This window comes from Sciurus carolinensis, chromosome 12, assembly GCF_902686445.1.
Source record: "Sciurus carolinensis chromosome 12, mSciCar1.2, whole genome shotgun sequence".
In the NCBI taxonomy this organism is placed as follows: Eukaryota; Metazoa; Chordata; class Mammalia; order Rodentia; family Sciuridae; genus Sciurus; species Sciurus carolinensis.
Genome location: NC_062224.1, coordinates 45,037,916 through 45,060,134, shown reverse-complemented (window position 1 = coordinate 45,060,134; position 22,219 = coordinate 45,037,916). Strand labels below are relative to the sequence as shown.

Sequence of the window (22,219 nt, the reverse complement as noted above, 5' to 3'; positions counted from 1 at the left end):
AAAGCTTTTAGGCATTTGGGATATACTCACAAACAAATCAGACTCACATTCCTACCTGTGTGTGGAACTTACATTTCAGTTCTACATTTTGGAACTTTCTGCTCTTCCTGAGAATCCAGTTAAATGTAAAAATCCTGAAAATGATCCATTGAGATCCTGAGCACTGGTGCCAGATATATGCTACAAGTGTTATTGAAAAACTAGAAGCACTGTTGCATATGATTTCATAAGTCTCCATCAGGTCCTTTTAAACAACACACTGGTGAGAGAGCTCTTTTTATCTGACTCCATCTGCTGTTGGTAGTGATCAGCATACTGTGGGCATTTTGGTATCCTCTGAGATTAGGTTGTGAAATAGGAAATGGAGTTACAAGCAGATTTGCAAGTGTATGCAGACTGTTTGGTACTATCTCTTGCTGAAACTAAGGGCACCCAATTCAGGTTTGGGGAGTAGTCAAGACAAGGTTATCAGCACATTCCTATCAGGGCACAGTTTCCTTTTTGCAGTCTGTCCTTGTTTAGGTTATAGAAAGAGATCACAAGAAGATTCCATGGAAAATAGTTCAGAAACAGACAGCAGCAATCCGCTATTATGCAGCAATCCTCTATTAAGGGCATGGAAAAGGGAACATGTTAGAAACTAAGAAGAGATGGTGAGTCCAAGGAAATAAAGTGCACTTACTATACTATAGTCTAGTCTCAGGGTTATTTTAAACAATTCTCAATTTAAGCATCTAAGAGGAGAATATCTTGAAAAGTTAGCATCCACTAGATTTAATTTAGAAGGCTGTTGGCTATAGCTGTCAAACTCTTGTCAATATTCCAGTGGGGTTTATTCCACCTGAAATATTAGGGATTGAACCCAGGGTCTGGCATGAGCTAGGCAAGCACTCTACCACCGAGGTACATCCCCAGTCTCATCTGTGGATTTTTTGCATTCTTTGAAGGACAATTTGGGCCTGGTGCAAAGGCATATGCCTATCATCCCAGCTATTCCAGAGGCTGAAGCAGGAGGAACAAAAGTTTGAGGCCAGCCTGGGCAATTTAGCAAAACAAGAGGGTTGAGGATGTAGCTCTGTGATACAGTCACCCTGGCTTCAATCCCCAGTACTGGAGCAGGGGACAGGGCAAAATAACAACCAAACAATGGGGAGTTCAACTTGTGATAAGGAAGTCACACATTGTAGTCTTTTCAGGTATAAAATGAAGCAGCAGCAAAAAGGTAACTCCAGTGAGTGGCTCTTGAACAGTATCTGGTTTTTATTTTTTTTCTTTTTGGTCTGTGTTGTTAAAAATTTCATCCTGGTGCCACAATAAACAAGAGAATAAAGAATGAACTGTTTCTGAAGCCCTAATAATTCTCAATTATTCTTCCCAGTTATTAAATTCCACAGCCAGACGAAGGAGACTTTAAGTCAATATTCTCATTTGATAACTGGGGTCCACAGCATGAAGCAGCAATTAATGGAAGCTGTCAGCTCGCTCTTCTGATTCCCATTCCAGCAGAGCTCTTTCTACAACAGGTTCATCGTCAAAAACCTTCAATGTGGATGATGTCGGGTTCTATGCCGCCTTGATGCACATGTTGCAAATTGGAATGACTTTGGACAATGGCACTGGACGCCAAAGGGACTGCACATAGCTGGGGCCACGGACCGCTTAATGAGCAGTCATACTGCTCTGGAGCTGAGCTTGGAGAGGCGGTCCTTGGGTCCCCAGGGGTCTCCTCAGCTCTGAGTGAACACAGCTGTTCCAGCACTGTGCTCGGGTGGTCTAGACCAAAGATAGCTCCGCACAGACCTCGTAGTGGACTCTAATTCCCCAGCGTTCCATTTCGTCCCCCTAAGGCAGCATGTAGCCATTTTTTGAATCACCCAGTGGGATTTCCTGGCCCTTGAACGACTGATCTAAGCCTGGCAGTAGGTACCAGGGGCCCATGAAGGGAGTGGGCAGGGCCCAGGCCCCGCTCTTTCCCTGGGCTCCATTCTTGCCACCCTACTACTTCCCGTCGCCCTTCCAGCCTTTCCCCCGGGAGCGTTTTCTCAAAACTTCCCTCTTCATGTTTACAAAGTGCTTATGCCCACTTGGTCCTGGCTTTCTCCCGCGCTCCAGTCCCTCGCCCGCCCGCAGCCTTCCCGCCACTCAGCCAGCCTCCCGCCACTCAGCCTCTCCTCCCCTGGATCCCCCGCAGTCGCCACCCCAAGCCCGCCGGGGTAGGTACTGAGGCTCGCGCCTGACTGCGCGGGCCGTCACATGAGCCCGCCCCGCCCCCGTGCTGGCGCGGTTCGACGTGCCCCGGAAGTTACCCTCTGTGAGCGACCTGGATGCAGGGAAGCGCCGGCCGAGGGGGCGATGGGAACGCTCTCCAGGCTCGCCTAGGTGTTCCGCGCCCACCCTGCTGACTGAGGAGGGGGCCTCACGCCGCTAGGCCGCCGGACCCTCGGTAAGGAAGCCGGGTGCGGATGCCAAGGACGGACGGCAGGTCGGTGAGGCGCTGCACGAAGGCGCTCCTGGGCTCGGTTAGTGCCCGCGGCGGGCGGCAGGGACTGGGGGAGGCGTGTGCAGGAGGCGCGGCGGCGCGGAAGGCGCGAGGTGAGGCCGGGTGCGGCGAGAGTGGTCGGGGAAGAGTTTGGGCGCCCGGGGAGGGGAGGCGGTTGCCCGCCCATTGGCCGACGGAGTCGGGAGGGTTTCAGTGGCCCTAAGTTGAGGCTCCTTTGCTCCCTAGGTTTTCTGACTACTGTGTGCGGGCAGCGCCCGCCGCCCCGCCCCCGACGGGGAGGGTGTCTCCGTGTGTGTGTGTGTGTGTGTGTGTGTGTGTGTAAATGGCCAGTCTGGAGCTGCCTTCCTTCGAGGGCCTCCCACCGCTGTTTACCCACTTCCTAATGCTGTAGGGTGGGCAATTCTCTGTCCACCTGGGGAGACCACCTGGGACCTCCCGGAGGAGCTTTGACCTTAAATTGGGCACTTTCTTCTCTGTGGTCTTAAGAGGTGCCCCGCCCCTAATGGATAGGCATTTGCTACCCTCCAGCTCTGTTAGGAGCAATCTCCTCAAAGTCCCTGAATTAAAACAAAAACAACAGGCTGCTGCCCTCTTCCCATCCCAGGGTAGTTGCTGGTCTTCCTAGAATGGCTGTCTTTACGTATTGTGTTAATTACTGCAGACCCCTGTGACAAGAAATGGCCACAGGGTCGTCATTAGAGAAAAAGGCACAGCCTTCGGTTTTAGAAGCGTGTAATGTTTTCCCTTTGCTTGCAGCTGCAGTTTAAAATGCGTTTGCAAAGGTGAAGGCATAGTGTTTAAAGTACACCTTTATCGAAAGCTGTAATGTCATTTCAAGTGAGGTTTATTATGGGTAAAAGGCTTTTAACACGGATAAACGATTGCTTGTGTGTTTCTTTATGGTTCATGATGACACGCGGAAGTAGATTTACTGACTAGGCACACATTCTTCAAAGGCAGGTAATGTAGAGGAAAGGAACATTGAACTAAGAGTTACTCAGGTTCTGGTTTAAATTTGCCATCTAAATTGTAGAGGTGAGACCTTAGAAGATTCAGAATGCTGCAATAAAAATTGTTTTAAAGTGTCTAGTCCCTAGCACTGCCTCTTTCCTACTTAGAAAGTGGAGAAATGGTGACCTAGAGGTGTATTATCTGTCCATATCCACTTTCCCTTTCCCCTTCCCTATGAGGGTGTATTACAGAGATCGTAATCCCTGTGCCTCCTCTTGTCTGAGCACACAGTCTGGCTCCTGGTGCTATATTTTTCTTTGTTTTAAAATTCCCTTGGAAACGTTTTGGAGCAAGGATTTGGGAGCCCAAAGTAGTGCCTAAGAGTAGGCAGTGAAGACACAACCCTGATCCATGCCACCTGAAGAGCTACCCAAGCCAGCTCTATGTTCCATTGCTCTGGAGGAATTTCTCTATTGGGTAAAAACAAGCAAATAAAGTGTAATAAAACAGATTATATGTGTATGTTTGTATGTATATGCCCCAGCATCTGTTGATAGACTCTTGTTCTATCAATAGAAGCTGGAGAGTGCTCATTGATTCTTAATGTAATGCCACCTGTGTAGTTTAGCTGTGCTTATGTAATCAATACTGTATGTATTTTTAGTTTTTTACTTTGCTGTACCAGTAGTTGTGAGGAAAAAAATGGACATATGTAAATGTATGTGCTGTAGAAAAATAGCATTTGTTGTTAATCATTTTTCTTCTCTTTCATTAATTTGAAAGTGTCTGCTCGGTTTTTTTTTTTTTTTTCTTTTTGAAGTGAGCTTTGTAGATTTAAGTACTTTAAGTCATGCAAGTGACATTTCCGAGAATAATAAGTTTCATGATTACAAGTTGACTGAAAGGGAATAGTGGTGATCCGTAGTCCTTAAATAATAGCACCCTATCTGATAAAATGGCATTACCATTTTATAATAGTTTAAGACAAAATTAAAGTTTTTTTATATATTCTAATAATTTTAGTTATAATTGTGAACATTCACTGTTCTGTGGAATGAATCAGCTGTGAAAAGGTATCAACCTTCCTATCATCCTTGAGGACCCATTGGGCCACCCACCATCCTGTGTCTTGTCTTTTTTTTTTGGTACTGGAGGTTGAATCAAGGGGGTCTTAACCACTGAGCCACATTCCCAGTCCTTTTTATTTTTGAGACAGGGTCTTGCTAAGTTTCTGAGGCTGACTTTGAACTTGTGATCCTCCCATTTCAGCCTCCTGAGCTGCTGGGATTACAGGCTCACCCAGCCATCATTCTGTGTCTTTTTTTTAGTTAAGTGATGTAATTATGCCAGAGCCTCATTCAGGGATGGCTTCACTGTGATTCAGTCATTTTCATATGACTTCGACTTAATATGCCAAAGTTTCATTTGGTAGTTGATTTAATTTATATTTGAACAGAACTGCCAAATGCTGGCGTCTTGAAACCTTTATCCCCTGTTGATAATAGGTTTTCTGAAGCTTTAATTTACATGGGAATCTCCTTAACTTCTAATAAATCTGGAAGTCATATGGATGTTGTTCTTCTGCCCAGACCACACATACACTGTGTCCCATAGAAACATAATGCCAGCCACCATGTAATTTTAACATTTCTAATACTCATATTATGAAAACTAAACCAGTAGGGGGGAAAACCCAAGTAAAATCAATTAATAAGTTTATTTAACTTAATTAATATATCCAAAATATTTTAACATGTAACTAGTATGGAAATTGCATGTTTTTTGGATGAATTGTATTTTACACTTATAGCACAACTTAATTTACACTAGTCCGATTTCAAGTGTTCAGTGGCCACTTTGGCTAGTAGCAGCTGTACTGAGTAACAGTTTTGGAGTGTAAAATCTAGACCAGTGCTATTCTAGGTGTATTTTCAGATTGGCCCCATTAGCAACCCTTGGGAACTTGTTAGATACTTAAATTTCAGGGCCTCACCTCATACCTACTGTCTTTAGAATATCTAAGGCTGGGACCTAATACTCTCAAATTTAATAAAATTTCTCCAGGAAATGACTACAAAATGTATCCTGGATGAGATATTAGAAAAGTAAAAGGACAGAAAGGGAAAACTAAGGATGTCTAAATAAACTGTGAATATCATTACATATTAGTATCAGGTCATTAAATGTGACCAATGTATCACACTAATACTGAAAAGTTACAAAGTACTATATCAAGTGTTTTACACATATTTACTATTTTAATTCTCCGTATATGTGGCATGTGCTACTAATAAGCTCCATTTTTGCAGTTAAAAAAACAGATTTGGAGAAGTTAAATGACTTGTGTTAGGTCACGCAGCTAACAAGGTAGGAGAGGGGATGTTCATAATAAGTGGTCAGCATTATTTGTGAATATTTTGAACTCTCATAACTTTTGTTTCCTTGAGTGTGTCGTCATTAATATGAATACATGGTTGTGCTTCATAGTTTACAGAGTTCTTTTCATTCTCAGAAGGATCTTGTGAGGTTTATATTGTTTCCTTTGTTTTACTAATAAAGTGTTCAGGGTCTGAGAACTGATAAATGGCAAAGGATAGATTGAAATTTCATACCTCTGAACCTGAGTTCTGTGTTCTTTTTCTTGTCCCACACAGTTTAGAATATGAGATTAATTGCTGTATGTGGAAGGTGTTTGAAAATTATGTGTATTTTGCTATATATTATTAAATTAAAAAATTCTAGTTTTGAGGTATAATTTTCATACCCTTAAATATACTAACACCAAACAAAAAGAGGGAACGAACCCATACAAATGACAAGATAGGTAGATCTCTAAAGCATTTTTCCAAATGAAACAGACCTGACACAGAAGGCTACATACTATATGATTTGTTTTTTACTAGTACAAGTTTTGCTTCATTTAATAAGCAGTGATTAAAGTGATACTCTGTATCATGCTTTATATCTTATGGTGCACTCTTTTCACATTTTCTCCATATCCTCAGGAGAATCATTTTAGGTTTATATTGTTGCTATTTTTATGAAGGGATATACCCATTTATTTAGGCATTCACTGGTTGATAGGCCTTTGAGTTGTTTTCATTTTGTGGCTATTATGAGTATTCATGTAAGATCTTTGTGTGGACTTAAATTTCTATCTTTTGGGTAAATACCTTGAAAAGGTGTGCTGGATCATACAGTAAGTATGTTTAACTTTATTAGAAAGTGCCAAATTATTTTCCAGAATGAATGTACCATTTTGAATTTCTAACAGCAATGAATGTGAATTCCATTTGCTGTTATTCTTTTTTTTATTTATTTTTATTGTAAACAAATGGGATACATGTTGTTTCTGTTTGTACATGGAGTAACAGCATACCATTTGTGTAATCATACATTTACATATGGTAATGAAGTTTGATTCATTCTGTTATTTTTTTCTTCCCCCCCACCCCTTTTCCCTCTATGCAGTCCCTTTTTCCTCCATTCTTGCCCCCCTCACACCCCCATTATGTGTCATCATCTACTTATCGGTGAGATTATTCGTCCTTTGGTTTTGTGAGATTGGCTTATCTCACTTAGCATGATATTCTCCAATTTCATCCATTTGCCTGCAAGTGCCATGATTTTATTATTCTTTATAGCTGAGTAATATTCCATTGTATATATATACCACAGTTGCTTTATCCATTTATCAATTGAAGGACATCTAGGTTGGTTCCACAATCTGGCTATTGTGAATTGAGCAGCTGTGAACATTGATGTGGCCTGTATCTCTGTAGTATGCTGATTTTAAGTCCTTTGGGTATAGGCTGAGGAGTGGAATAGCTGGGTCAAATGGTGGGTCCATTCCATGTTTTCTAAGGAATGTCCACACTGCTTTCCAGAGTGTCTGCACTAATTTGCAGCCCCAACAGCAATGTATGAATGTACCTTTTTCCTCACATCCTCTCCAACACCATTTGTTGCTTGTATCCTTGATAATCACCATTCTAATTGGGGTGAGATGGAATCTTAGTGTAGTTTTGATTTGCATTTCTCTTATTACTAAAGATGGTGAACATTTTTTCATGTTTGTTGATTGCTTATAGATCTTCTGTGAAGTGTCTGTTCATATCCTTAGCCCATTTTTTGATTGGGTTATTTGTATTCTTGGTGTGGAGTTTTTTGAGTTCTTTATATATTCTGGAAATTAGTGCTCTATCTGAAGTATGAGTGGCAAAGATTTTCTTCCACTCTGTAGGCTCTCTCTTCACATTGCTGATAGTTTCCTTTGCTGAGAGAAAGCTATTTAGTTTGAATCTGTCCCAGTTATTTTTTCTTGCTTTTATTTCTTGTGCTGTGGGAGTACTGTTAAAGAAGTCTGATCCTAAGCCAACAAGTTGAAGATTTGGACCTACTTTCTCTTCTATAAGATGCAGGATCTCTGGTCTGATTTGAAGGTCCTTGATCCATTGTGAGTTGATTTTTGTGCAGGGTGAGAGATAGGGGTTTAGTTTCATTGTGTTGCATATGGATTTCCAGTTTTCCCAGTACCATTTGTTGAAGAGGCTATCTTTTCTCCATTGCATATTTTTGGCCCCTTTGTCTAGTATGAGAAAATTGTATTTATTTGGGTTTGTGTCCGTGTCCTCTATTCTGTACCATTGATCTACCTGTCTAATTTGGTGCCAATACCATGCCATTTTTTGTTACTATTGCTTTGTAGTATAGTTGAAGTTCTGGTATTGCGATACCCCCTGCTTCGCTTTTTCTGCTAAGGATTGCTTTAGCTATTCTGGGTTTCTTATTCTTCCAGATGAATTTCATAATTGCTTGCTCTATTTCTGTATGGTACATCATTGGGATTTTGATTCGAATTGCATTGAATCTGTATAGCACTTTGGGTAATATGGCCATTTTGACAATATTAATTCTGCCTATCCAAGAACATGGGAAATCTTTCCATCTTCTGAGGTCTTCCTCAATTTCTTTCTTCAATGTTTTGTAGTTTTCATTGTAGAGATCTTTTACCTCTTTGGTTAGATTGATTCCAAAATATTTAATTTTTTTTTTTTTTGAGGCTATTGCAAATGGAGTTGTTTTCCTCATTTCCCTTTCAGATGTTTCATCGCTTGTGTATAAAAATGCTTTAGATTTATGTGTGTTGATTTTATAACCTGCTATTTTGCTGAATTCATTGATGAGGTCTAGAAATTTTCTGGAGGAGTTTTTTGGATCCTCTAAATATAGAATCATGTCAGCAGCAAATAGTGACAGCTTAAGTTCCTCTTTTCCTATTCATATCCCTTTAATTTCCTTAGTGTTTCTAATTGTTTGCAGGACAGTGTTGAATAGAAGTGGTGAAAGAGGACATCCCTGTCTTGTTCCCGTTTTTAAAGGGAATGGTTTCAGTTTTTGTCCATTAAGAATGATGTTGGCCATGGACTTAGCATAAATAGCCTTTACAATGTAGTAGCTATGTTCTTAATATCCCTATTTTTTCTAGTGTTTAGAGCTTGAAGGGGTGTTGTATTTTGTCGAATGCTTTTTCTGCATCAATTGAAATAACCATATGATTCTTATCCTGAAGTCTATTGACATGATGGATTATGTTTATTAATTTACGGATGTTAAACCATCCTTGCATCCCAGGGATGAACCCCACTTGATTGTGGTGCACAATTTTCTTAATATGTTTTTGGATACAGTTTGCCAATATTTTGTTAAGGATCTTTGCATCTGTATTCATCAAGGATATTGGTCTAAAATTTTCTTTCCTTGATGTGTCTTTTCCTGGTTTGGGTATGAGGGTGATATTAGCTTCGTAGAATGAGTTCGGTAGGATACCCTCCTTTTCTATTTCCTGGAATACTTTGAGAAGTATTGGAATGGGTTCTTCTCTGAAGGTGTTGTAGAACTTGGCTGAGAATCTGTCTGGTCCTGGGCTTTTCTTGGATGGTAGGTTTTTAATGGCTTCTTCTATTTCATTGCTTGATATTGATCTGTTTAAATTGTGTATATCCTCCTGGTTCAGTTTGGGAGGAGCATATGTCTCTAGAAATTTGTCAATGTCTTCCATTTGCTGTTATTCTTATAGATTTTTCTATCTAGTATTTTTAAAAGCCATTTCAGTAAGTGAGTGTTGATATTTTCTTGTTTTAATTTGCATTACCCCACACCAAACACACACCCACACACCCACGCAGCAGTACTGGGGATTGAACCCAGGGGCTACCATTGAGACAGGATCTCTTTAAGTTCCCCAGTCTGGCCTTGAACTTGTGATCCTCTTGACACAGTTTCCTGAGTCTCAGGAATTACAGGCATGTGTCACCTTTATTAGAGTTTTGTTGAACAGTTCTGTAGAGGTTTAATTGCTGTATAATAAACAGAACATTGTTAAGTGTACAATTTGATGAATTTGGCCATTTATATACTTGTGAAACTTCTATGCTTTTTATACGATTTGAGAGTGTTCTTCAAGAGTTAATGTGTTGGGAGCTTGAAATGTGACATGGAATGTTTAAGAAATAGATGCTAGAGGGAAGTCATTAGGATATCGAGGGTGACGCCTTCAGAAGAAATTGATGTAATTCTTATGGAACCTGGTTCTTGAGAGAGGTGTATTATAGAAAAAAGAAAGCCTGGCCCTTCCTGGGTGCTTCTTTGGCTTCCTGTATTGTGTGAGCTCTTTCCCTCTCACACCTGCTCCTATAGTTGTGCTGCCATCTGCTCTGAGGTTCTCATCAAAGCCTAGCCATGCTGACACCATGACCTTGAACCTTCAGAACTGTGAGTTAAATGAGCTACTTTGTAGAAAAGTTATTTTGTTATAGTAATGGAAAACTGGCTAGTACAGAAACCATTACCATCACCATTAACACCAAAATGAATCTATTGTCCAGCCCCAGCAATTTCCCTGAATGCTTTTCTTTTCTTTTCTGGTGATGATACTGGGGATTGAACCCAGGTCCTCCATGTGCTACATAGTGCCCAGCCTCTGACTTACATCTTCAGCCCTTTTAACTTTATTTTGAGACAGAGTTTTGCTGAGTTACCCATTTATGGTCCTCTTTGCTCCAGCCTTCCTATTTGCTGTGATTACAGATGTGTGTGTCACAATCCCTGGCTTAGTGGTAACTTTTCAAGAGCAAAAGTTTTTCATTTTGATGAAATCGTAGTTTATATTTTCATGCTTTTTGAATTCTTTTAAGTAAATGTTTTCCCATAGTTGCTAATATTTTGTCTGTGTTTGCTTGTAAAAGTCACACAATTTTAGCCAGATGTGGTGCCTGTGTGTAATACGAGGGACTAAGGAGGTTGAAGCTGGAGGATCACAAGTTCAAGGTCAGCCTCAGCAACTGAGCGAGTCTCTAAGCAATTTAGTAAGACCCTGTCTCAAAATAAATAAAGGGTTGGGAATGAAGCTCAGTGATAACCCCCCCCCCCCCCCGTGCTTAAGCCCCAGTTTAAAAAAAAATGAATAATATAATTCATATATAATATAAACTAATGAGTTTTTCTGTTTTTCCCAAATACGACTTTTCACTTATCTAATTGTGGTTTGTTGAAAAGGTGACCTTGCCCAGTTGAATGACTTTTTCCCTTTGTTGAAGATTAATTGAACGCATGCACTGGCCTATTTCTGGATTCTCTATTCTGTTTTATTCGTGTGCATGTTTTTATGCCAATTTCACAGTATCTTGATTACTGTAGCCTTATAATAATTCTTGGTATCAGGTAGCTTTCTAACTTGGTTACTGTTTTTAAAAGTTGTTTTGGTTTTCCTAGGTTCTTTGCTTTTCTTTGTAAATTTTTAGATCACTTTGTGAATTAAAAAATATCTCTGGGATGTTGAATTGAATTGCAGTGAATTTATGAATGAATTGTGAGAGAATTGACAGCACCATTGGGTCTTTTGATCCATGATCATAATAAGTCTTTTCTCTTACAGGTCTTTAAAATGTCACTGTTTAACAGGGTTTACTGTGTAGTTCTTGAGCATCTTTATCCTTCTATTCCATGCTGGTGTTGTGTTTGATATTTTTAAATTTCAGTTTCTGTGCCAGTTCTGAATTATCACATGAATTTTTCTAGCCTCCTCCCCTTATTGATTTGTAAATTCCCATTAATTGAGAAACCTAGTTCTTGCCATGGTCCTTTGGATTGTTTAATTCATATATAACAGTACAGAACTATACATGTACAATAGCTGTACCACTGAGTTAGGTCCCAGTCCTTTTTAAACTTGTTTGAGACGGGAGCTCCTTCACTTGCTGAGTCTGACTTCAGAGTTGTGATCCTCTTGCCTCAACTTCTTGACTCACTTATAGGCATGTGCAGTGGTGCCCAGGTTCAGCATGTTTTGTGGGGGGAGGGGTTGTGGAGTGCTGGGGATTGAATTCAGGGCCTCATGCATGCTAGGCAAGCACTCTACCACTGAGTCACATCCCCAGCCCCAGGTTCAGCATTTTTAACTTGTACCCTCAGGGAAAGAAGCATAACTTTTATGCAGTTCCTTTGTCTCTTTACTTATAGACTCTACTAATTTGCAAGGAAGACCTTGGTCACTATTCTAGGCCACTCCATTGAGTGAGGTTATTTCTTGTTTTTGTAACTCAGTTAAATTCTTGTAACATCTGTCTTCCATTCTGTGCTCCTCCCTCCCACAATGATTTAATATTTGGATAAAGTTCATACTTTGTGTTGTAAAGAGCAGTGATTTTGAAAGGACATAATGTTATGAATCAGTCAAAACAGCTAATACAAAATAGGTTTATTGATCTGAAATATTTTCACCAATGCAATCCATCATTCTCTCTTCTCACTCCTTGCAGTCACTGTCTCTGGAATGCCATAAATTGAAATCACTTAGTGTGTGACATTTTCAGACTGACTTGCTTTTACTAGTTCTCTTGCATGCTCATATATATATATATATATATATATATATATATATATATATATACATACACACACACACACACACACACATATATGTAGAGAGAGTGGGAGAGTGGATCCATTTGTGTGGGGTTTTTTGTTTGTGTTTTTTTTTTTCTTTTTTTTTTTTTTTGGTACTGGGGATTGAACCCAGGGGCACTTAACCACTCTGCCACATCTCCACTGCCATTTCAAAGTTTGAGACAGGATGTCACCAAGTTGCTTGGGTCTTCACTAAATTGCTGAGGCTGGCTTTGAACTTGATGAGCTCTTCTGCCTTAGCCTCCTGAGCTGCTGGGAGCCACCACACCTGGCTCTGTTTGTGTTTTTTGGTGGTTTGTTAGCTCATTTCCTTTTGTAACTGAATAATATCTCATTGTATGAATCTCACAGTTTACTCTTGATCCTGTTGAAGGATTTCTTGGTTGCTTTCCGTTTTTGGTGATTATGAATTGAGCTGCTATTGACCTGCAGGGTTTTTTTGTGGACATAAATGTTTAACTCATTTGGGTAAATATCTAGGAGCATGATTGCTAGATAATATAGTAGTGCCACATGTAGGTTTCAAGAAATTGCTAAACTGTCTCCCAAAGTAGTGTTTGCATCATTCTGCATTCCTTCCATAAGTGAATGAGAGTTCTTGGTTTTCTACATTCTTGCCAGTGTTTGGTATTGTCAGTTTGTTGGGTTTTAGCCATTGTAACAGGTGTATACTGATACCTCATTGCTTTAGTTTGCAGTTTCATAATGATATCAAACATGTTTTCATATGCTTAGTTGCCATCTGCTTATTTCATTTGGTGACATTTCCTTTCAGAATTTTAAAGCTCACCTTGCCCAACTGGGAATTGAACCCAGATCCATTCTCCTACTGAGCTACATCCCCAGCCCTTTTTATTTTGAGATCAGTGTCTTGCTAAATTGCTGAGAGGTCTTCGATCTTGACATTGTCCTGCTCCAGCTTCCTGAGTCTTTGAGATTGCAGTGTGTGCCACAGTGCCTGGCTCAAAACACCATTTTCTTATAACTCCCATGACAGCTTATTTATCTAATTATTTAAGTATTATTATTTTTGTATTGGCATATAACAATCACACATAGTTATGGGGTTACCATTTGGTTTTGATACATGTATATATTGTCTAATGTTCAAATCAGGGTAAGCATATTTATCTACTCAAATGTCTATCATTTCTTTGGGGTGAAAATATTTGAAATCCTTTCTTGGGGCTTTTTTTGAAATATACACATTACTATTTCCTGTAGTCGCCCTGTTGTGCAAGAGAAGACCAGAACTCACTTCTCCCATCTAACTGTAATTGAATATCCATTGATCAGTCTTTCCCCATCTCGTCCTATCCTGTATCCTACCCAGTATCTAGTAAGCTGTCTTCTACTCTCAACTTCTACAAGATCAGCATTTTTAGATTTCACATGATTGAGGTTGTGGGGTATTTGTTTTTCTCTGCTTGACCTCTTTCACATAAAATAATGTCCTCCATGCTGTCACCAGTAACAGGATTGCATCCTTGTTTATGGTTGAATAGTCTTCCAGTGTGCACATGACCACATTTTCTTCTATTCACTCATCAGTGGATGAACTCGTTGGTTGATTGCATTTCACAGCTGTATTGTAAATAGTGCTGCAAGAAACAAGGGATTGCAACTATTTCTTTGACATAGTAATTTTAAGAAGTTTTTAATAAATTTCATCTTAATTTTGCTTTTATGGATTGTGAACTTGGTATTTGTAAAAACTCTTTGTGAAACCCCAGGTCCTATTTCTTTTCATTTTGAATTGAAATATTGTCCTTGTTCTTAAAACAGTCGAAGAAATCATTGAGACCACCCTGTTTTTAATGCTTAATGACATAATTTTTTCTAAAATACTGTATGCAAATTTCATTTTTATTAAAGCCTGCTCTAAATGCTTCCTTTACTGTTTCCTCATTTTAGTTTTAGACTTAAATCTTGGCTTTAAATTTCCTTCACCGATTTCCATTTGATTGCATTCTTTACTGCCTTCTGGCTATCCAGATTTTTCTATATTCTATTTTTGCTGTTTCTTTATGTTCAGACTGGATTATAATATTTTCATTTTTCTGTTTTTCTTCTTTAGATAGCTCATTTAAATTAGTTGAGAATTTTTTTTAAATTTGCGTATCTTTATTCTTAGCAGTTATTATGTATTAAGAAAAAATTTTTTTAAGTATTAAGTAGTGGCCTATGACTTCCTTATTTTAAAAATCTGTATATACAATTACACTATAGTGGGATTTATTGTAGCATACCCATACATGCATATAATGTTCTTTGGTCAGTTTTATTGCCAAGTACCTTGACTTCTTTCTTGTTTTGGTACTGGGGATTGAACCCCATGGGGGTGCTTTACCACTGAGTCACATCCCCAGTCCTTCTTTTGTATTTTATTTAGAGACAAGGTCTCAGTGAGTTTAGGGTCTCAGTAAGTTACTGAGCCTGGCTTTGAACTTGTGATCTTCCTGTCTCAGACTCTCCAGCTGCTGGGATTACAGGTGTGTGCCACAGTGCCCAGCCACTACATTTTTATTTTGAGAAGGGTATCATTAAGTTGCTTAGGGTCTGACTACATTGCTGAGGCTGGTCTTGAACTCCCAAATTGCTGGGATTATAGGCATGTGCCAGTGTGCTCAGCTTCAGTACTTGATTTCCTTTTAAGTGTGCAACTTAGAAAATTATTTGGTGGTGGGCAAATTCTGTCAGGGTCCCCTCTTGCCCTTGTGAGAGTTCTGTTCCAATTCTTCATACTTGAATAAATCTCATTTCACTCTTAGAAAAAAAACAAGAGAAGAGAAAATTATGGGGTGAAATAATTTCTTCTTCTGGAATTTATACTAGAATTGTTACTTTTTTGTTATACTTGTTAAATTTGAGTTTTTTCTTTTTCTTTTTTATTTATATATGTATTTATTTATTTATTTGGTACTGGAGATGGAACCCTACTCCTCTCACCTGCTAGTCTCTGACCTACATCCTCAGTCATTTTTCAATTGTATTTTGAGACAGATTCTCAGTAAATTGCCCAGGATGGCCTGGAATTTGCAATCCTCCTGCCTTACCCTCCTGAATTGCTGTGATTATAGGCATTTGCCATCTTACCTGGTTAATTAATTTCTTTAGAAGGTGCCTGTTCAGGGATTAATGAATTTCACTTATTTGTTTGTTTTTGGAGTGCTGGGGATTGAACCCAGGATCCTGTGTATGCTAGGCAAGCACTCTGCTATTGAGCTACATCCCCAGTACCGAATTATCAATTTTGAATAAGAACTTTAATTTTTGAGGACTTAATAATCGGTGCTGAAGATTTTTTTTTTTTTGGTACTAGGGGCACTTAACCACTGAGCCACATCCCGGTTCCTTTTTATTTTGACAGTGTCTCACTATGTTGCTTAGGGCCTCAATAAGTTGCTGAGGTACCTTTGAACCTGTGAAATCTCCTTCCTCAGCCTCCCAAGCCACTGGGATTACACACGCGCACCATCTTGCCCGACTAGCTCTGGTATTTTTAAGTTTACTATCTACATATTTGAGGTATTCTAATATTTTATTGTTCACAGTATTAAAATTGTTGAATAGGTTGTAGATATCTGTATTGCTCTTAAATGATAAATTTGTTAATTATGGATACTTGTCTGTATGTCAAGATTTTGTTTACTCGTTTGCTTTTTTACTGGAAATACTTGGAGTACTTGTCTAGAACAGATGTCCTGGGGGAGAAAGATAGCATTTTCTGAGCTGTATAATTTATGGCAGCTTCCTTAGGAGTTTACATGGGAAGGGTGATTTAAAAAATGGGCAGATGGAAAGAAAAGGCTATTACTTTGTGAAATAGCATGACAGAAAGTTGTGAGTCTGACTTGGGTCCAGAGAAGTAAAAGATGAAAGAAGATATATGTGTGTCTCTTTCTGTTCTTGTTGAAACACAGGGAATAAATGGTTGAAATAAGGGAGGAAGAGGACTTCAAAGAGGCATGATAAACCTGTGTGGGTATTTTTGAAACCTCTAAGAAAAGCAGTGGGGTGTACTGTGCTATAGATATGCAAAAACTTTATGTATACTGGTGATTGCTGCTTGGTAGTTGAAAGTGTGTGGGATGAATACGGTTGAGGGAATATGGTGATAATTACAGTATAGATTTCAATTAGAGGAGTGTCCTGAACAAAGAGTCTTACAGTCGAATAAGCAAGATCCTACCAAAATACTTGAGAGTAAGATACTAGGATAAACAATCTTCCACTTCATTTAAAAAGGAGAATTCACATGTTGCAGAAATAGATGAAGAAATAATCAACTCAGTATAAGCCTTGTTTTAATAGAGCTTCTTTTTAAAAATAAAAATAGGATATTCACACATTTGCAGATGATTTTCACTTAGATCCATTTTTATAGAGCTATCCCATAGTGATTTTTCTTTAAATCCATTATTTATAATAAGACTTTTCATTTTATCCAACGTTTTCTAGACTTAAGATTGTAATACCTAATTCCTGGTATGTGGCTTTCTAGACATTTATAATTTTTTTTTTTTTTCCCCTCTTTTCCCACTGGGGATTGAACCTGGAGTCTCGTACTTGCCTGCTAGTCAGCCACTCTGCCTCTGAGCTACCTCCCTAGGCTTAGACGTTAATAATTTTAGTGGTTTCCTTTATGGGTTTTCAGCTTCAATACCCACTCCTTGTTTTTCTATCCCACTGTGTCTAGTCCGGCTCATTTGATCTGCCTTGGTATCTAACTACCTTTCTATACAGGTATCTTTTTTTTTAATTGTTTTTGGTTCTGGGAATTGAAGAACCCAAGGGTATTTAACCAGTGAGCTACACTCCCAGCTCTTTTTATTTTGAAACAGGGTCTCACTAAGTTGCTTAGGGCCTTGCTAACTTGCTGAGGCTGACTTTGAACTTGTGATCCTCCTGCCTCAGCCTCCCAAGCCCATGGGATTACAAGTGTGAGCCACCAGGCCTGGCTATAGATGTCTTTTAACATCTATAGATGTCTCCCTTACCCTTCCACTTATCTTTGCTTTAACTAACACTGGGATTCAATGTCTCATGTTGAACATAGTGGAACTGACTTTTTCATTGCTCTCCCTAACTCCTCCTTTATACTTCCCTTTGTATTCATTATGAAAGCTATAAAGCCTGACAGTGAAAAAGCTTAAACATAGATTGGCCTTTAACCTGTTGTTGTTTACCAGCCCATAGTCCCTCTCACACCAGCATGAAATCATATAGCTTACATTCTTCTTTGTGTACTTTCCTTTTCTTCAATCTTATGGATAATCGTCCAGTTGATATGTCTAAACTACAGTAACCTTTATTACCTTCATATTCCCTTTCTCATCTCTGTATCTTCAGATATTTCATGTTATTTTATTGCTTTCCTGAAAAATGGAAAAGAAAAAACACAAGTATCCAAAGATAAGTACAGTTATGTGTTGCTTAACAGCAGGATACCTTGTAAGAGATTCTTCACTGGATGATTCCTCATTGTTTGGACCATCACATATTGTACTTACACAAACCTAACTGGTCAGTCAGTTCATGCAACTTCTTCATGCAACCCAGAGATACGATAGCTAGACTTTACAGTAGGCTTTTTAAAAAATAAAAGGTGTACACTCTACAATAAAAGTACAGCATATTAAACATAGGCAAGTAGCATAGTCATTGTTCTCACCAAGCATTAGGCAATGTACATAGTTAAATGTGCTATATTTCTTATACTCTTGGCAGCGAGGTTAGTTTGTGTATACTGGCATTACCAAACATGCCTTGTGCTATGATGTTTGGATGCTATGATAGAAATTTCTCAGCTTCATTATAATCTTTTATTTTATTTTTGGTGCTGGGTATCAAACCCAGGGCCTTTCACATACTAGGCAAGCACTCTACCACGGAATTATACCACCAGTATGATCTTTTTTTGAATTGGTCTTTGAACCCAGGGGCACTTTAACTGAACTGAATCCCTAGCCTTTTTTATTTTTTATTTTGAGACAGGATCTTACTGTGGATTTACTGAAGCTAACCTCAAACTTGGGATTCTTGTGTCTCAGCCTCCTGAGTCACTGGGATTTCAGGCGTGTGCCACCAACCGCAGCTCACCAGAATAAATTTATGGGATCGTCATTGTATATATCAATGTATATATCAATGTATGTATCAATTGTATATATCAATGTTTTTGACTGAAATAGCATTATGCAGGGCATAGGAGGACGAAATGGTGGTGGTGCTTGTACCTGAAAAAGGGGAATACTAGGCAGGCAAAAACAGTCCATGTTTGCTGGGTGTTGTGGCACATGCCTGTAAACCCAACAACTTGGGAGCTTGAGGCAGGAGGGGATTGCAAAGTTCAAGGCCAGCCTCAGCAAATTTAGTGAGACCCTGAGCAACTTATTGAGACCTTGTCTCAAAATAAAAAAATGAAAAGGGAATGTGACTCAGTGGTTAAATAAACTTGGGTTCAATCTCTGGTACCCACCACCCCACCAAAAAAAGAAAAAAAGAAAAGAAAAAACACTATGTGTTCATATAGTGCAATTATTATTGGGATATATTTATCTTGTAGAGTATGGACTGAATATACTGTTTATATCTCAGGAATCTTTGTAGTATATAAAGCTAATTGCATATAAATTTCATTCACATTCTGATAGACTGGAATACTCATGCACTAAAACCTATGATCTAAAAAAATACCCAAGATATCATTTAAAGACTAAAGTCACAGTGTCAGTTGACTCAGAGTATGAGAAATTTCTCACTGTATCTATGTGTATACTTGAATGTATACATATATGTACATATATGTTTATATACAAACATGCATATATAAGTATAGACTAGCAATAGAAAATATGGTTGAAAAGATGTTGTAATCTTCAGTAGAGTCATTAAATATGTGTACATCAAAACTGTTCTGTGTGGGCTGGGGATATAGCTCAGCTGGTAAGGCCCTGAGTTTGATCCCTCGTACCGAAAAAAAAAAAAAAGAAAAAGTTCTGTGTTTTCATCCTGTTTTCTTCATAGGGAAGAGTTTGCTAATCTAGGTGTCATACCAACAAAAACAACAGATGTGGAAACATTTTTGTTGAGAAAAATCTCATCTGTATGCATAGAATATCTTTACCAATTGCTTCAGTAAATGCCATACAGATGGTTTAAACTCAGAATGACTACACAAATTATTTTATCACAATTATTTTGAAGCCTGTTGTATATGACACATAAGATCTGATTTTTTGAAAATAATGTAACTTTATGTACATTAAACAAGTTACAAGAATAGGCTTCTAAATCAGAGAAATTGATGTCACAGACCTTTCTACAAAAAAGCTGGGGATGTAGTGCAGTGCTAAAGTGCCCCTGGGTTCAATCACCAGTGACCACCCCCACTCCCACGCCCCTCCCCCAAAAGAGCCAGAATGGGTGTTTACATGTGATTGCTTCATAACTGCTTTTTGAGTTACGGAGGGATAATTTTTTTTTGTGATTGAAGAAAACTGTTTCACATTCCTAGTTTAAGAGGGGAAGTGCTTATACCTTTTTAAGTGTACTTAAAAACAATTATAATTTTGACATTCTTGTTTGATTCTTCAGTTGGACCAGTCACTTTTTACACAGAACACCAATTTTTCTTGAAAGCACAACAAACTGGTTATTCATATGAGAACATTTAACATTTTCTCAAGAAAGATCAAAATTAAGTCCATCACTTTAAAGAAAACAATCAGCTTTTGTTACAAATAATAAAATTTGCTACTGTGAGCTTGCAATTTTCCTGATGACAGCAGTGGTGATATTAAGGGTTGTTTTGTTTCAGTTTTGTTTTTGATATGGCATATTGTGTAATAAAATGTTTCAGCATTTGGAAGATAAGCATAATTCAGTGAATGAATATTTCTTAAATGACCAGTGCATGGATTTTAATCTGCCAAAGTAAATGTGATTTTAGATTCCACATTGCAACTAATCTTTAAGAAACTACCAATTTTCGTAGTTTCTGCCAAGTATGATGGCATTTCAGAGAAGACAAATGTAATTATATGAAAAGGCAATTAGAATACCTTTCCCCTATGTACATATCATCATAAGGCTATTGTTTCTTTATGTACTTCAACTCAAACAGTATATTGCAAGAGACTGAATGTAGATGAAGAGAATCCAGGCAATAAAGAGATCTGTAAAATATAAGTAATGCCATTTATGTCAGTAATATTTGGGGGAGAATTATCATTTTTCTAAATGTGTTAAATGTAATGGGTTTATAAATTAATTTTATGATTTCTTAATTTCTAATCTAAGGCACAGTAGATCTAACCTACATGGACAAAAGCTCATCAGGGTTCTGAGTAATTTTTAAGAGTCAAAGGTGGGGCTGGGGGTGTAGCTCAGTGGTAAAATGAGTGCCTGGCATGTGCAAGGTCCCCAAGCACCTCTCCCTAAAAGTCAGGGGTCAGGGAGCACCTCTGGGACCAAAAAGAATTGCTATACTGGTGAAAGGGTTATGCATTTGATGAGATAAAGTGGCATTTTATTGGGGCCTTGCATAATGGTTCTCCTTAGAATCTAATCCCTTCATGTAGTATGTTTGGAGTAAAATATCAGTGACTCAGAAGTATGTCTGTTGTGCTGAAATAAGGTTTGTCTGTCTTTGCCCCATTGAGTTCACTAGTGCTTTCCTTTACAAGTAGGAGCACGTACCCGGGTCTAGGAAAGGTGACATGGGAAAATAACTGGAAAACTGTCTCTCTCATATTGAAACTTACATATCAAAGTAATGGTTTGTGCTATAGTATTTCCTCTACGAGAGTACAGTTAGAGTGATTCAGGACAAACGATAAATTTCAAGTGTATGTTGCCTGCTTGTGGGCTTGAGCTCCTGCATCAAGCCTGTCTACTCACAGCTTCACTAGTTCTTAAATAAACCAAGTCACTACTTTTTTCCACTTAACCGTTTGGCTTTATTTCCCTTTGTGAGAAATCTTTTTGCCTACTTCATTTCTTGTACTTAATTGATGTGAGAAGTTTCATTTGTGGAGTGGCACAGTGAGTTTTCAGTTTCATATAGGAAACTGTTGTTTTCTTTAAAATAATATGAAAATACCAAGTTAATAGTTTGATACATTTGTGGATATGTGACTTTAGAGAATGTGATTGAAGCTATGGACCTTCTCTCCAGAATAAAGTATAAACATAAAAATGCTCCCCCCCCAAAAAAAAAAAACAGTGACTTACTTGATAATAATAAAATTTTTTGTTGTGGTGGTTCATGCCCATATTCTCAGTGACTTGGGAGGCTGAGGCAGGAGGATCATAAATTTGAGGCTAGCCTGAGCTACTTAGCAAGATCCTGTCTCAGAAAAAAAAAGAAAAGAGAAGAGGAGGAAGAGGACTGAGGATGTAGTTCAGTGGTAGTGTACCCCTGGGTCAAATCCTCCCCAGTATATAAATATGTATATGTACATATGTTAATACATAAATTAAATTTTAAATTTAAATAGAATATTTTAAAGTCTGGTGAAATACTTAGATATTTAACAGAATGACTCTTTACAATTACAGAGGCAGGTGAATGTTTTTAAAAAAATTTGTCAGTTAATATAGTAAGTGGTCTTTTAACCAGACAGAATCTAAATTTTTTGGTTGTAAACATAGTAATATTATGAACTATGGTAATATCCAAGTCCTATAGATTTTGTGACTTAGCAATAGCTTGTTATATCAAAAGTTATTATACATAAAGGCACATTCCCACAATCAAGATGTGAAAACCAGCTGGGAATGGTGGCACAGGCCTGT

The 22,219-nt window shown here is 38.4% G+C and overlaps 1 protein-coding gene across 7 annotated transcripts in view; it reads left to right on the top strand.

Moving 5' to 3' along the window:
* The first annotated feature begins 2,271 nt into the window (after positions 1-2,271).
* LOC124962011 (ankyrin repeat domain-containing protein 26-like) overlaps positions 2,272-22,219 on the top strand; it is a 77,705-nt gene continuing 57,757 nt past the window's right edge. For 4 of the 7 annotated variants that reach the window (XM_047521093.1, XM_047521095.1, XM_047521092.1 and 1 more), the window contains exon 1: positions 2,272-2,443. The gene's annotated coding sequence lies outside the window, so the exon portion shown is untranslated. Of the gene's footprint in view, positions 2,593-22,219 lie in introns of all 7 variants that reach the window. The other 3 variants (XM_047521088.1, XM_047521090.1, XM_047521089.1) reach the window with 3 other exon arrangements.